Here is an 18,421-nt window from a genome sequence, read left to right as displayed (position 1 = left end):
ACCCTCAATTACAAATCCATGAAGATACTCACGACATCCAAGGAAACCGACTCCGGTCTAGGAATCCTCCACTAAAGACCGCACAGGCTCTGCACCAAACCAACTTCAAAATAAATGATCGATGGAAAGAGGAATGGGAGAGCAGAACAGTAGTAAACTGCCACAGTATGCCATGCATCTTTAGTAAACCAAAAGGATTTGATTGCCCTCGCAAAGTTTGGTCAACTCTTAATCGCATCAGAACCAACTGTGGGAGATGTGCCGACTCCTTACACAGATGGGGTAAACTTCCTTCGGCCGCTTGCGACTGTGGCGCTGAGAGACAGACGGTCAAACACATCGTGCAGGAATGCCCACTAAGGGCATACGAGGGTGACCCACAAGATTTCCTAATGGCGACCCAAGAGGCAATCGACTATTTACTATCTAAGCTGGACGTCTGCTTGTGACTGGTCTTCTGTGAGTGTAACTTTACAATTGGCGGTGTCCTTATATACAAACTGTTATTTATTGCTCTGTTTATACATATGTGATTTTTTTAATCGTGTTGTTTCTGTAATTTTTACTGTGATGTTATGAGCCATACGCTAAATAAATATGAAATCGCTTCAATCATTTGTAATAGCCCTGTATTTTGGAGGGAATTACTCATTCACTTAAAGGATTCTCTTACAGTAACAATTCATGGGCTGCAATTCACCAGCTCCTATCTTCACAAACAGGTACAAATGAAATGAAATAATCATATGGCATTGCCAGCCGGGAGGCCCCATCGGGGAGTTCGGCCGCCATGTGCCTGTCTTATTACAGTCGACACCACGTTGGGCGACTCACACGCTGGAGATGAGGATAACATGATGAGGACAACACAGCACTCAGTCAACGAGCGGAGAAAATCTCCAACCCGGCCGTAAATCGAACCCAGGCCCAGTGCATGGGAGGCAAGCACGCAACCACTTAGCTAAGCATGTTGACACAAACAGGTACAAATTCTATAAAAATGAAAGACATCATGCGTCATGTATGGAAATGTATAACTGGCTTCGTAATCGATTTGTGATCACCATCATTTTTATGTTCTTCATTACTTTAGGGCTGGTTAAGGACATTGTAAACAAATAAGCGTATCTACTCTGATGCAACCTAGGCTTTCATTATCAACAAAACAACTCTAACCGCATTATTTGTCATGTGTAATATTTTCCTGAAAGACCAGATTATATTAAGCGATTAATTTGATGATAATTCGCCCAAATTATAATTAACAGACATCAGATTTCTGTTTCGCTTTCATTTATTATTTTGAACCCTTCGTGATTTTTTTGTTTTTTTTTTTTTTGTTTTACTCTCATATTGGCTATAGGTGATTATATATTACCCATATAAGTACCATTAGGTAATCCACTTTAAGATATCATTACTCCTGTTGAATTAATAATACACGGTCTTATCAGAGATGTACCTGTAAACACTCACATTATACTCGAAACTTAAGATCTTAGCGTTGTTGTTGCGGTCTTCAGTCCTGAGACTGGTTTGATGCAGCTCTCCATGCTACTCTATCCTGTGCAAGCTTCTTCATCTCCCAGTACCTACTGCAACCTACATCCTTCTGAATCTGCTTAGTGTATTTATCTCTTGGTCTCCCTCTATGATTTTTACCCTCCACGCTGCCCTCCAATACTAAATTGGCGATCCCTTGATGCCTCAGAACATGTCCTACCAACCGATCCCTTCTTCTGGTCAAGTTGTGCCACAAACTTCTCTTCTCCACAATCCTATTCAATACTTCCTCATTAGTTATGGGATCTAGCCATCTAATCTTCAGCATTCTTCTGTAGCACCACATTTCGAAAGCTTCTATTCTCTTCTTGTCCAAACTATTTATCGTCCATGTTTCACGTCCATACATGGCTACACTCCATACAAATACTTTCAGAAATGACTTCCTGACACTTAAATCTATACTCGATATTAACAAATTTCTCTTCTTCAGAAACGCTTTTTTTGCCATTGCCAGTCTACTTTTTATATCCTCTCTACTTCGACCATCATCAGTTATTTTGCTCCCCAAATAGCAAAACTCCTTTACTACTTTAAGTGTCTCATTTCCTAATCTAATTCCCTCAGCATCACCCGACTTAGTTTGACTACATTCCATTATCCTAGTTTTGCTTTTGTTGATGTTCATCTTATACCCTCCTTTCAAGACACTGTCCATTCCGTTCAACTGCTCTTCCAAGTCCTTTGCTGTCTCTGACAGAATTACAATGTCATCGGCGAACCTCAAAGTTTTTATTTCTTCTCCATGGATTTTAATACCTACTCCGAATTTTTCTTATCTTTCCTTTACTGCTTGCCCAATATATAGATTGAATAACATCGGGGGGACGCTACAATCCTGTCTCACTCCCTTCCCAACCACTGCTTCCCTTTCATGCCCCTCGACTCTTATAACTGCCATCTGGTTTCTGTACAAATTGTAAATAGCCTTTCGCTCCCTGTATTTTACCCCTGCCACCTTTAGAATTTGAAGAGAGTATTCCAGTCAACATTGTCAAAAGCTTTCTCTATGACTACAAATGCTAGAAACGTAGGTTTGCCTTTCCTTAATCTTTCTTCTAAGACAAGTCGTAAGGTCAGTATTGCCTCACGTGTTCCAGTATTTCTACGGAATCCAAACTGATCTTCCCCGAAGTCAGCTTCTACTAGTTTTTCCATACGTCTGTAAAGAATTTGTGTTAGTATTTTGCAGCTGTGGCTTATTAAACTGATTGTTCGGTAATTTTCACATCTGTCAACACCTGCTTTCTTTGGGATTGGAATTATTATATTCTTCTTGAAGTCTGAGGGTATTTCACCTGTCTCGTACATCTTGCTCACCAGATTTTGTCAGGTTTTGTCAGGACTGGCTCTCCCAAGGCCGTCAGTAGTTCTAATGTAATGTTGTCTACTCCTGGGGCCTTGTTTCGACTCAGGTCTTTCAGTGCTCTGTCAAACTCTTCACGCAGTATCGTATCTCCCATTTCATCTTCATCTACATCCTCTTCCATTTCCATAATATTGTCCTCAAGTACATCGCCCTTGTATAGACCCTCTATATACTCCTTCCACCTTTCTGCTTTCCCTTCTTTGCTTAGAACTGGGTTTCCATCTGAGCTCTTGATGTTCATACAAGTGGTTCTCTTATCTCCAAAGGTCTCTTTAGTTTTCCTGTAGGCAGTATATATCTTACCCCTAGTGAGATAAGCCTCTACATCCTTACATTTGTCCTCTAGCCATCCCTGCTTAGCCATTTTGCACTTCCTGTCGATCTCATTTTTGAGACGTTTGTATTCCTTTTTGCCTGCTTCATTTACTGCATTTTTATATTTTCTCCTTTCATCAATTAAATTCAATATTTCTTCTGTTACCCAAGGATTTCTATTAGCCCTCGTCTTTTTACCTACTTGATCCTCTGCTGCCTTCACTACTTCATCCCTCAAAGCTACCCATTCTTCTTCTACTGTATTTCTTCCCCCCATTCCTGTCAATTGTTCCCTTATGCTCTCCCTGAAACTCTGTACAACTTCCGGTTCTTTCAGTTTATCCAGGTCCCATCTTAGCGTTATGTGTTAGGAACTGTTCTTTCTAGGAATCGTTAGCGCTAGGATTTCACCCGCAGCAAGTCCCGGTCTTTGTTCGGCGCCTGGGCATCGTTTCAGTTGACCCACGTGGTTTACCGCTTTCGGCTGCACTTGCAGTGAATGTTAAATTAATATCTTGCTAAAATTTTGCCAGATAGTTGAAAGACACGTTACAGAAAACGTGCACAATTGGCCTGAGCTGTGCCAGGTACTTCCACAGCAAACATAAGAGAAAACAATTTAGCACTGAATTCTTTAAATACGAGAACTCAGTATTCAGATGCGTAGCCTATGAAGAAACATACTTCTATGTGAGAAAAAGCACCCAAAGCTAAAAGAGGAAAAACCTACCCTCAAAGAATAATTTACTTGGAGAAAGAGGAACCACAGTATACTCGGACAGTATATGTGAAAGAAGCACCAGTGTTCACTATACTTCCAGAGGGCATCAAAATTACTTTCTTCTTGCTGGATCGATCCAAGCTGTTTTTGGTGTTATTCACTGAATAGTTTTGCTGAAAAGGTGTAGGGGTGGAAGAAGAACTAGCACAGCATCGACGTTTTACAGCCGTGAAACAACGCAGCATTTATTTCCCCTATAACTGCTCTGTGACAAACATACACATGATCATTATTATTTTTAAAAAATGGTTTGAATGACATTTACGAAATTAATAAGTCTTTTGGTTAAAAACAGACAGGACAAAGAATAACGACAGGTTATTTTCCTGAGACGTTTTCTACAGCATACAAGACACTAATCACAAAGAAGCAGCCACAGTTTTTTATAACCTCGTTTATAATGCGCAGGTATGGCATTGGAAGAATTTGCAAATTAAAATTCACCCATTACCCATGCAAATACTAACGAAATATGTCATATAAGCAAATATCTTACTGCTTTCATTAGGCATTTCTGTTTTATGGCATTGTTATATTCTTTAATTTTCCTGAGCTACTATTAGGGCCTACATAAACAATGACTTATTTCTATATAACGTTGATTTTGGACAACAGATTTATTCGACTGCATCCGTTGCTTTACTACCGACATGACAGATTCAAGACCATTGTTTTCACATTGTATGTTTGCTCTGCTGTTTCCCTCAAATAAACGTATTATAATAAGTGAATTAGTTAATGAAAATTTGCCCTTATTGCCCTTAAAGAACATTAAGTTTTTGTTTTGTTTTCTGTTGCTGGCGCTGCTTTCAATTCTCTATAAATATCTTTATTTCTTTAATAATGCACATATCATATTACTATCCAGAAAAACTTAAATTTCTTATCATTACTGAATCTCATCACATTGTAACATGTGTTGGGCTGTGACGATAACAACTTTGATGTAGCTTCCAGTTTGCGGAATTGGCAGCTGTTTAGGGGAGAGCCTTACACTATGGACATGTCCGAACGCTGTTGCAGAGGCAACAGAAAAAGCATGCAAAATTCAGGACGCGAAATCCCGAAGATTGGCTACAATTTACAGACGCGCGAAATTTAGCACAGACTTCAATGCGAGATGCCTTTAATAGGTTCCACAACGAAACATTGTCTCGAAATTTTGTACAAAATCCGAAGAAATTCTGGTCGTATGTAAAGTACACAAGCGGCAAGACGCAGTCAATACCTTCGCTGCGCAGTGCCGATGGTGCTGTTACCGACGACTGTGCCGCTAAAACGGAGTTATTGAACGCAGTTTTCCGAAATTTCTTCACCAGGGAAGACGAATGGAATATTCCAGAATTTGAAACACGAACAGCTGCTAGCAACGTTAGGGGTTGCGAAGCAACTCAAATCGCTTGATACGGGCAAGTGTTCAGGTCCAGATTGTATACCGATTAGGTTCCTTTCAGATTACGCTGATACAATAGCTCCCTACTTAGCAATCATATACAACCACTCGCTCGCCGATAGATCTGTCCCTACAGATTGGAAAATTGCGCAGGTCGCACCAGTGTTTAAGAAGGGTAGTAGGAGTAATCCATCGAACTACAGACCTATATCACTGACGTCGGTTTGCAGTAGGGTTTTGGAGCATATACTGTATTCAGACATTATGAATCACCTCGAAGGGAATGATCTATTGATACGTAATCAGTATGGTTTCAGAAAACATCGTTCTTGTGCAACGCAGCTAGCTCTTTATTCGCACGAAGTAATGGCCGCTATCGACAGGGGATCTCAAGTTGATTCCGTATTTCTAGATTTCCGGAAAGCTTTTGACACCGTTCCTCACAAGCGCCTTCTAATCAAGCTGCGGGCCTATGGGGTATCGTCTCAGTTGTGCGACTGGAATCGTGATTTCCTGTCAGGAAGGTCGCAGTTCGTAGTAATAGACGGCAAATCATCGAGTAAAACTGAAGTGATATCAGGTGTTCCCCAGGGAAGCGTCCTGGGACCTCTGCTGTTCCTGATCTATATAAATGACCTGGGTGACAATCTGAGCAGTTCTCTTAGGTTGTTCGCAGATGATGCTGTAATTTACCGTCTAGTAAGGTCATCCGAAGACCACTATCAGTTGCTAAGCGATTTAGAAAAGATTGCTGTATGGTGTGGCAGGTGGCAGTTGACGCTAAATAACGAAAAGTGTGAGGTGATCCACGTGAGTTCCAAAAGAAATCCGTTGGAATTCGATTACTCGATAAATAATACAATTCTCAAGGCTGTCAATTCATTCAACTAAGTCCCTGGGTGTTAAAATTACGAACAACTTCAGTTGGAAAGACCACATAGATAATATTGCGGGGAAGGCGAGCCAAATGTTGCGTTTCATTGGCAGGACACTTAGAAGATGCAACAAGTCCACTAAAGAGACAGCTTACACTAAACTCGTTCGCCCTCTGTTAGAATATTGCTGCGTGGTGTGGGATCCTTACCAGGTGGGCTTGACGGAGGACATCGAAAGGGTGCAAAAAAGGGCAGCTCGTATCACGTAATAGGGGAGAGAGTGTGGCAGATATGATACGCGAATTGGGATGGAAGTCATTAAAGCAAAGACGTTTTTCGTCGCGGCGAGATGTATTTACGAAATTTCAGTCACCAACTTTCTCTTCCGAATGCGAAAATATTTTGTTGAGCCCAACCTACATAGATAGGAATGATCATCAAAATAAAATAAGAGAAATCAGAGCTCGAACAGAAAGGTTTAGGTGTTCGTTTTTCCCGCGCGCTGTTCGGGAGTGGAATGGTAGAGAGATAGTATGATTGTGGTTCGATGAACCCTCTGCCAAGCACTTAAATGTGAGTTGCAGAGTAGTGATGTAGATGCAGATGGAGGGGGGGCGAATGGGCGGGACTTGTTCCGAGTGAAATCCTAGCGCTAAGGGCACGTTCTTTTTCAGGTTCTATGGGTAGCATATTAACGGCACTAACGTGTTTCGTATTTGTCCCGGCTGTGTGGAACGAATTGCTGATCAGGGGAGGAGCTTAAGTAGGGTGGGCGGGGACTATTCGCAGGGATCTTCCAGGCCACGTTCCCAGAAGCAGAGATGTTTGGCTGGAGACTGTTTGGCCCCGCCCAGTCGCAGGTAGCGTGACGTCGGCATAGGAGGGGAGACTCCCTTTCACTGCTAATCCTCCAGGAGGACGCGGAAACTGGGTGCCTGTTCCTTTGTCACTTCACTGTGCGACAGCCGTTAATCCGCGCCTGCCGAAAGACGCAAGACTCAAGTTTCACACGGAATTTGCAGTCTGCCCTCCACAGCGGCCAACGGCCGGTCACGTGATTCCACCCCCACATGGACGGGAGGCGGGGCATGACCGCCAGCGCTCCTATTCAGCAGTTTGCTGAGAGCGACTGTATGGAAAATATTGACAGTTCAATAATTATTGTATCCTATTTGAGCAGCAAATGGACAAAATGTTGGAAACTCATTCTTCAGTCGACTGTAAAACTCTGAAAAGTCATATCCCATGTATTGCCAAACTATGCATTAAATGTTATATGAGCCTAAGACACGGATATAAAATGAACATAATGCTTGAAGTATGCGGAATAAAATCTCACAAGAACACCAGCAGACAGCAACCTCAATAAAGAAACGAAACGAGCAATGAACTGTTTGCATCTGCTAAATGTTTATGTACAAAGAAATAGCCAACTCGTTACAGCACGTTAAAGCGGAAATTTCAGGAACTTAAGCCTTTTTAATTGCCGTACACGAAATTAAAGCCGACTCTTTCGGCTATTTTGTCACAGACATTTTATTTTGAGCAATAAAAACATCACAGTAGAAACTCGTGTTCGCTACACACGAAAGTTAATAAGAAAAAATGTTTATTTTCAGAAACAAAACTGAAAAAGAGTGCAAACTTTTGTTAAGTCAATCTTCTAGGCTCTTTTTGAGCTGTACGTTTTTAAACAACTCGTAGTAAAAACCTGAAAAGAATCTGTGCAATCTGGCTGTAGTGCATTTTGCTGGTTTTGCTTACAGACACAAAGCAGGCGAGAGCGTGTTTGTGTTTTCTGGCGGGAAAGGCAACTAGTACTCTCAAGTAACACCAGGAGCGCTGGCAGTCACGCCGCGCCTCCCGTCCGTGTGGGGGTGGAATCACGTGACCGGCCTTTGGCCGTTGTGGAGGGGAGACTGCAAATTCCGTGTGAAACTTGAGTCTTGCGCCGAAAGACCCCGCCCGTACAGTCGGGGAGGACAAACACATCAGGTCTGCCACATCTGCATTTTCATTCTGAACAAACAAATTAATTTATGATAGTACATATAAATACACAAAATACAACCTTACTTAAAGGCCAGTTTTGACAAAAAGGATGGGTTCTTATACTAGTGTACGTACACGGTACTGTAACCTGACACTTAGGATTGTTCCAAGATTATTAGAAAAAAAAATCTTCAAATGTGTGTGAAACCTTATGGGACTTAACTGCTAAGGTCATCAGTCCCTAAGCTTACACACTACTTAACCTAAATTACCCTAACGAAAAACAGACACATCCATGCCCGAAGGAGGACTCGAACTTCCGTCGGGATCAGCCGCACAGTCCATGACTGGAGCGCCCCAGACCGCTCGGCTAATCACGCGCGGCAAGATTATTAGAAAGACATAAAAAAATATGTAGAGATTCCTCACGTTGATTTTATCAAGAAACAGTTATATGTGTTGGCTAGTAATGTTTGTTTTAAAGAAATAAACAAATGTGTAACTACGGACTAATCATGTTGATTTAATGGAAGAATAAACAAATGTACATGCACGTTACAGTTACACAACAAGAGTCACTCTTCATTTAACTCTGGAAAAAAATATTCACACCTTTCACGCATTTCATTTCTCATGTCCCACATTTTCCTTCGCTACATTATTTACCTACTATGGAACAGTTGTCTACTGACACACAGTATGCAGTAACTACTCGTAACACTGGACACATAACAGTTAACACCATTATTATCCACAGACACTTTCTATTATACAATTCACGGTAACGCAGCTACACATGCAACAGTTTTCAGAGATTACTCAATTGATTCTATCTTCACACAGATCTCCTGCTCATAAACCGACAAAAAATTATTTTCAATTAAATTTATTTATATTAGTACGAATAGACAGCAAAAGAATGGAACAAAGATATAGTCCTTGCCGAAATTCTCTTGTTTTACTCTCCCAGTACCTGACAATCTGTTTCTTCCACACATCACGTCACAGATGATGTCTCCATTACCAGCGTGACACACTGATTATTTCTCTCTTCATTCTTACGACTGAACTAAGCAGCCTTATTTGAGTCCATAAATTGCCCAAAACTGAAGAATAGTTGATATCCTAAAACTTTATCATACTTTAATTCTCTAATATATAAATCATAAGTACTCAAGATACTCCAAAATACATCAAAATTATGAATCATAGTTATAATGTGTCCAGCACAGTTGAACCAGGCGGCATTAATCAAGAATATCAAACGTGAAATCTCGGGCAACAATATCTTACAGCACTAAGTAATGAATTCAGAATAAACGTATCATCATTAAAACGCTGTGATTTTGAAAACATAGAAAATATTCATTCGAAAAACATCGTCGATTCACTTACATATATCTAATTCACCATTAGACAGCCACACACTCACACACACGGTCAGACAATTCATCTCTCTAACCAACACATGAAATTTAAAGTAATCGATACGTTTTGACGTCATACAGTCATCAGTACTCCACTTCACCTCTGGGAAACCACACAAACCACTCCACCATTACTCCAAATGCTGTACCAAGGATCTTCAGTTTGCCTTTCAATTAACAATTTGTCATGGTGGTCACTTACCAAACTTCAAATAGCAGGTGGTTAAACAAAACTCATTTTCCAGGTCTTCTCATCTTGAGTTGTCAATAATTAACAATGTCTCGTGATGAAAAAATTTTCAGTTTCTGTTACAACATCAAATTATCTAACAATGTGGCGTCACTGAAAATCGAATATTAATGGTCTCTCTTGATTCATAGCCGTATGAAATCAAATTGCCCTTGTAACCTAAGTGGAATAGAGATTTACCTCACTGAGGGGGCCACACATTTTCTATCTTGTTTCCCTGATACTGCTTTCGTGCCTCTTGCATCAGCTAATTCAATAGAACACAAAAATCGTCAACTCACTGAGCACGAACCTCTTACTTCAGGTCGGTAAGCTACATTTATCTACGCATCAAAATTTTTCTCATCGATGCAGTCTTCTCAATAAGCACTGGAAAAATTAACCGACTCATTTATAATAGCTTCTGGGACAAGCATCAGTTTTGTGCAACCCTCTGTGACTACTGCTCAGTTGTACCTAGTAACTGTAAATCAAAAATCATCCCACAGAACCTCTGCCAAAAGCGAAACTAACAGTACAACTGATTAATCTATCTTCATATGATATCCCTTAACCCACAATGCTTGAAATCAGTTCTTGAATAACACAATACAGGCACAAAAACCGCAAAATCATCTTCTCCTGGAGGGAATAAATACTCCACATATAAAATTGACCTTAAATAATCACTTTAATAATATTTTGTCATTTTACCAACATACGCATTATAGTATGACTCGTGACAACAATAAGTTACGTTGCTGGAAAGAGAGTATCTCCTCCGAACTTCAAAACCATCCCTTCCCAGTTATTAAAAACAGCACAACATTAACACTTTCAACCAAGAAGTCCACATGAAATTTCACTCATAATCTATAATCTTAATTCGTGAATACATCAAAATTTATTTACACAGTCAGAACCTCAGACGCCATATAGAACTTCACTCATCTGTCATACGAGATATCAAACGCACAGACATAAGAATATTGGTTTCAAGGACAAAAAATTACCGTATTAAAGAGTAAAATATTTATATTACAAATACTCCGTATTCGTGAGAAACACATCTACCACACAAACCCAAGGTGTCTAAAATTTGCTGTGCACTCCCACCGCATGTGTACCATCTCCATAGATAATCTCAAATCTCAGCATGAATCATATTATCATCAAAAAAAAAATGTCTTGCCACTCAGAGAACTACAACATAGAACGTATGGAAGAAACGTCTTCTCTATTCATCAGACTCTTCATACACTTCAAGAATACTTCATTAAAATCTGCCTGGTTACACTCACAAAATTTACTATCTACGTAATGTACAAATATCTACATCTACATCTACATCCATACTCTGCAAGCTACCTGACGGTGTGTGGCGGAGGGTACTTTGAGTAACTCTATCGGTTGTCCCTTCTATTCCAGTTCGTATTGTTCGTGTAAAGAAAGGTTGTCGGTATGCCTCTGTGTGGGCTCTAATCTCTCCGATTTTATCCTCATGGTCTCTTCGTGAGATATACGTAGGAGGGAGCAATATACTGCTTGACTCCTCGGTGAAGGTAAGTTCTCGAAACTTCAACAAAAGGCCGTACCGAGCTACTGAGCGTCTCTCCTGAAGAGTCTTCCACTGGAGTTTATCTATCATCTCTGTAACGCTTTCGCGATTACTAAATGATCCTGTAACGAAGCGCGCTGCTCTCCGTTGGATCTTCTCTATATCTTCTATCAACCCTATCTGGTACGGATTCCACACCGGTGAGCAGTATTCAGGCAGTGGGCGAACAAGTGTACTGTAACCTACTTCCTTTGTTTTCGGACTGCATTTCCTTAGGATTCTTCCAATGAATCTCAGTCTGGCATCTGCTTTACCGTCGATCAACTTTATATGATCATTCCATTTGAAATCACTCCTAATCCCTACTCCCAGATAATTTATGGAGTTGACTGCTTCCAGTTGCTGACCTGCTATATTGTAGCTAAATGATAAAGAATCTTTCTTTCGATGTATTCGCAGCACATTACACTTGTCTACATTGAGAATTGCCATTCCCTGCGCCATGCGTCAATTCGTTGCAGATCCTCCTGAATTTCAGTACAATTTTCCATTGTTACAACCTCACGATATACTACAGCATCATCCGCAAAAGGCCTCAGTGTACTTCCGATGTTATCCACAAGGTCATTTATATCTATTGTGAATAGCAACGGTCCTACGACACGCCCCTGCGGCACGCCTGAAATCACTCTTACTTCGGAAGACTTCTCTCCATTGAGAATGACATGCTGCGTTCTGTTATTTAGGAACTCTTCAATCCAATCACACAATGGGTCTGATAGTCCATTTGCTCTTACTTACTGTGGGGAATGTTGTGTCTAGACAAGACAGCCTAGACACAATGAGAGGAAGCCGAAAGGCACGCGCTTAAACTCACGCAGGCTGGCGTGAGGTCTGAAACACGACACGTAATGAATGCTATAAAGAAAAGTACGTAGCTTCTGGAATACTTAACTTTAATCCACATTTGTAGAACATCGCTCTTGATGATACATTAATAGAATCTCAATATCAATTGAATACGGCGCCTTGCTAGGTCGTAACAAATGTAGCTGAAGGCTATGCTAACTATCGTCTCGGCAAATGAGAGCGTAGTTGTCAGTGAACCGTTCCTTGCAAAGTCGGCTGTACAACTGGGGCGAGTGCTAGTACGTCTCTCTAGACCTGCCGTGTGGCGGCGCTCGGTCTGCAATTACTGACAGTGGCGACACGCGGGTCCGACGTATACTAGCGGACCGCGGCCGATTTAAAAGCTACCACCTAGCAAGTGTGGTGTCTGGCGGTGACACCACAGGGAACGCCTTGCGGAAGTCAAGAAACACGCCATCTACCTGGGAACCCTCTGTTGTCTCGTGGACGAACAGCGCGAGCTGGGTTTCACACGATCGTCTTTTTCGAAACTCATGCTGATTCCTACATATAAAAGATATGGATACTCCCTGTGGACCACGTCTTCTCAAAACTACAGTTCCATACTGAAACCCAATAGGTTTTCAATGTAAGAGATGCCATCTTTGTACCCGATTCTCTTGCTTCGGAGCCTACGGCTTCGCAGTGGTTCTCTCTGACCGTTGAGGTACCAAGTACGCACGGGGAATCACTGTCCAAACACTTCGTGAACGTCCCTGTACACTGAAATTCCATCGCCTTCTCCACTTTCATTAGCAGTCAGTTTTCTCATACGTCCACAATCATCTGAAATTTTTCCCAAAATCCCTTGGCTTACTACCGGTTCGTTTGTAACATTCACATCAGCCTTCAAGCCCTGTTCCACCCGTTGTGTAGTTACCACACGTCTTTCTTCCTTTTCCATCAACTGACTCAAATCCGCAACGGGCACAAATTCACCTGTTTCATTTACTATTTCTCCATCGCTGTTTTCCTGATTGTCTGTTAATACATTGACACTAGCTTCTGATTGCTGTATTGCCGCGCTGTCGACCGTAATCTGTTCTTTCGTCTGTTCCGCCCGTACTGCATCAAGGTATGTTCGTACTCCGCTTTAGCGCTCCTCAACCTATTCATGCTGCTTCATTTATTTCGCTTCCACGGTGTCACTATGGTTCTGTACCCATAACAGTTGTGTCTCCTGTTCTGTCCCAAGTTCTTCCCGTGGCTGAGTACTCGGTGATTCACATACCACATACAGATATTTTTAACTGTGTTGGATAACGTGCCCCCCCCCCCCAAACCCCGAATTTCTTTCGTCATTTCCCTGTTTTGAAAATATATTGTCGTTTAATTTCTTTGAAAACCAAGCGCACAAAACAATCCATGCTCGAATAGTGACTCACAGACCGACTAGTTTCCTGTTCATGTTAACGCAACTGCGCATTGTGAGAATCAGAATACGTGGGAAACTGTGACATTACTTGTATGGTTACTGCGACTGCGTGATCTGTCTTCTATACTATCGGGATCCACCCTCTCACACGTACTAGCACTATCACTATGTCTACAAGCGTTTCCGGTGCCTTGCTCACTAGACAATAGAATTGCTCCTTGTTCGGTTTCCTTATTCTCAAGCCTCATGCTAATATTTTCTAGTGATTCTAAACTGTAATTAAACGTCTCTTGCGCTCCTGATTCCCTCATCATTTTTAGTGGCAACATTTTCACCGTAAATTTTACTTTTTCAGTCTGAATTTCACTTTTTTCTTCAGTTTCTTTCCCCACTTCTCTCACATCAAAAAGAAGTTTCTTCAGCTATTCCACTTCTTTATTCATAAAACTAAGAGCTTGTTTTTTATTTCCACGTAGTTGCGTATAATAGAGCCCTAACACTTTTGCATTGCATTTAAATTCTCTAAACTGCATTTCAAAGGAGCTCATTTTCCGTAATACTCATGGAAACGTATACCAAAATTGAAATTTTAGCTCTCTGAACACGAAATCAATCACACGCACCTATTAATCTTCCAACTATTTTTCCCAAAAAATCACACGATACTCATCATGAGTGGAACAGGGAATTGTATCTATGCTTTATAGATCTAGAAAAGGCCTATGACCAGGTTCCTAGGAGGAAGTTATTGTCTGTTCTACGAGATTATGGAATACGAGGCAAACTTTTGCAAGCAATTAAATGTCTTTACACGGATAGTCAGGCAGCAGTTAGAGTTGACGGTAAATTGAGTGCATGGTTCAGAGTAGTTTCAGGGGTAAGACAAGGCTGCAACCTGTCTCCACTGTTGTTCATATAATTCATGGATCATTCGTTGAAAACAATAGACTGGCTGGGTGAGATTGAGATATGTGAACACAAAATAAACAGTCTTGCATATGCGGATGACTTAGTTGTGATGGCAGATTCGATTGAAAGTTTGCAAAGTAATATTTCAGAGCTAGATCAGAAATGTAAGGACTATGGTATGAAGATTAGCATCTCCAAAACGAAAGTAATGTCAGTGGGAAAGAAATATGAACGGACTGAGTGCCAAATAGGAGGAACAAAGTTAGAACAGGTGGACGGTTTCAAGTACTTAGGATGCATATTCTCACAGGATGGCAACATAGTGAAAGAACTGGAAGCGAGGTGTAGCAAAGCTAATGTCGTGAGCGCTCAGCTACGATCTACTCTCTTCTGCAAGAAGGAAGTCAGTACCAAGACTAAGTTGTCTGTGCACCGTTCAATCTTTCGACCAACTTTGTTGTATGGAAGCGAAAGCTGGGCGGATTCATGTTACCTTATCAACAAGGTTGAGGTTACTGATATGAAAGTAGCTAGGATGATTGCAGGTACTAGTAGATGGGAACAATGGCAGGAGGGTGTCCACAATGAGGAAATCAAAGAAAAACTGGGAATGAACTCTATAGATGTAGCAGTCAGGGCGAACAGGCTTAGATGGTGGGGTCATGTTACACGCATGGGAGAAGCAAGGTTACCCAAGAGACTCATGGATTCAGCAGTAGAGGGTAGGAGGAGTCGGGGCAGACCGAGGAGAAGGTACCTGGATTCGGTTAAGAATGATTTTGAAGTAATAGGTTTAACATCAGAAGAGGCATCAATGTTAGCACTGAATAGGGGATCATGGAGGAACTGTATAAGGGGGTCTATGCTCCAGACTGAACGCTGAAAGGCATAATCAGTCTTAAATGATGATGATGATGATGATGATGATGATCACACGATACATAAAACAAATGAAAGTCTCTCCTTATTACGATCCATAAAATCACACAAAACACTTGAAATTACGAATTAAGAGCACCTAACAACTCCGTATGAATGCAACACCGCAAAGTGGAAGAAACCATTTCAAACCAGAAAAAAGAGTTTACGTAAGAAATCCTTCGCGAATTTTCTTATATCTAACCGCTTCCCAGACGATTCTATCTACTGCACAAAGTTCCGAAAGCAGGTTACGCCATGTGGGACGGTTACGTTCAAGCAGGAAATTTATTTTTCATTTAACTATCTTTTAGTCTTAACTTCTCCTTAGGCCATAATTACTACTTGCATCTGATACGCATTTAAAGAAGTGCGCAACGGAATAGCTGATTAATTGAGGGATTAGAATAGGACTTCGAACATCATCAATGAATCTCTCAGTTTGCTCTTTCATAAATACATTAAATATGGGGGAGAAAATCGTGTTCTAGAAATCATCAAACGTTTTAGCACATGATCCGAAAGGTTCATTCGTTACATTCGTTAATCAGATTATTTGTGGACCACATCCAGAAGACACAATAGTATTCGAATACTAATAAACTGATGTGATCCACTACATTACACGTACGTTCAATGATTTATCCTAATGCATCAAATCTACACAGTGTTGTGGAGCGGATAGGATGCTCAAAGGAAACAGGAATTCGGAAAACTAATCTAACATTCTTACACCCGCTCACTCCACAACAACCAGAATAAATATCGTATTAGTACTGCTAGAGACTGCCATAAAATCCAACGACTATTCAGTAGAGAGTATCTGGACTACGTTTAAGTGATAGAAACGTACTTATCAACATGTGGACGCATGAGGCACGAGGCATTCAAGGAAAACCCCAGTTACAGCTTTGTCAAAACTTGCAAAATATGTCAAGCATACAAATTATCCACGAACGCTCAAGGCGTGAGCATTTACCAAGAGTTTCATGAGAGGATGATTCAAATGTGATCAAGTACGAGAAATCACGAAAATACTATAAAATGGTCAATAGTCGAATCACTATATAATATAGTTCAGCAAATATATTCCATATCACGGATTGGTTGAATAATGCAGTATATTTTTATTCTGTTCACACGTGTTTCAAGCCTGAATCCCATAATGAAAAGGCGTCGATTTACAACTGAAAATTCAATAAGATTTAAAAATGTGTTTCATACAATACACGCGCTTTTAAGGTGCACATATTTACCACGAGTTATCAAAGAATGGGTTTAGTTTCCTTCATCAATCACGTAGCGGTGAGGCGGTACAGAGTAACTGAATTTCAAGTTCCAAACCCACGGGCGTCTCGAACTTTAATTCAGTTCAATAGCGTATTCATATACGATGTATTTTTATTGAAAGTCATGAACGAATAAAAATACAATCTCGCGGTTCTCGCGAAGATGCGGACGTCGTACTTGCCAACCTAGCTCATTTGTGTGCTATTGTACGCGCTCTGATGACGAAGCTAGACCTCTCTGTCTAACTACTTCCTCTAAGACTACTGGAAAAACAGAAGGAGCAGACGAAAACTGCTGTAGTAGAAAGCTACTGGCTACTCTCACGAAAATTCACATTCACTCGTTTCAATCGCGCACAACAGGTTAAAGGATGGAACAAAGATGTGAGAATGATTAAGGTGCCCAGTTATTTATAACATAATAAAGAAAATAAAAGACGTGTCCTTGTAGACGACACGCTTCTTTTCGGGAGGCCAGGGCACACGAACGACAGATACATGATGTAGGCACAAAGACCTCTATATATACACGGTGAAAATGATTTAAACCGACAAACGCTGAGAGGTTGCACGGGACACCAAAACAAACACTTTTCTTTTATGTCATAATTACCTGTGAGCATTTTTCAATCCAGTAGAGGTCGTAATCATTCTCAGCACTCGTGAAATTGTGCATAACATGGTGACGAATCAGACGAATTTAAGAAACGTCCTTCGTGAGCAGTTATTAATCCACTTGAGTTACAGCGCGTACACAACCTGGAAACAGACGATTATCCACCCAGAGCATAGTTTTCTTAGTGGTACCTGGAACAGTGTCAAATGCATCCAACCTTTCCGTCCTCCGTGCTGTTTACAGTTGAAGCAACTTTGGGGCGCACTGGGGTCTTGGACATCCACAATTCTGATGCTATGCGTGAGGTTAATCCACACGCCACATTTACTCGCGCACAGAAATTGCGGTTCTACGTGAACCTGTGGATAAGGTGACCGTTTAATTGGGCCATATCTCCTACCTAGGCCATTAAATGGTGGGCTTCGTTACGCTTTCCTCGTCACTGCACTGACAGAGTTGTTGGATGATTGCCACTCCCTAGAAGACAGCGCACGTAGCTCCAGCCCGACGGGGTCGATTCTTGAATCGACAGTTTCCAGAAACTCGGTTTGGCAGTGGTGGTCCTGTATCATGGCCTACCCGTTTCGCTACTTCACCCCTCCTCCGGACATTTTTGTGTGAGGGGAAACGTGCAAATGTTTTTACAAAACCCCCGCTGACCAATTGTCGGGAAGAGCAGTGGTGGCTCAAAGATATACTGGACATTCTGGGTGCTCGCAAATTTTTAAACTCAGATAAATAAGAGCGTAAGAAAGCAATAGCATTTGCTGTATACACAGTTATGCTCATCAACGTATTTGTACAACTTTAGCCGCTGTCAATAATAATAATAATAATAATAATAATAATAATAATACGCATAACTTGTCTGAAAAAAGGAAGAATTGTATATATATGAACATG

This window comes from Schistocerca cancellata, chromosome 7 (assembly GCF_023864275.1).
Source record: "Schistocerca cancellata isolate TAMUIC-IGC-003103 chromosome 7, iqSchCanc2.1, whole genome shotgun sequence".
Classification (NCBI taxonomy): Eukaryota; Metazoa; Arthropoda; class Insecta; order Orthoptera; family Acrididae; genus Schistocerca; species Schistocerca cancellata.
Note: the sequence above shows the minus strand (reverse complement) of the source record.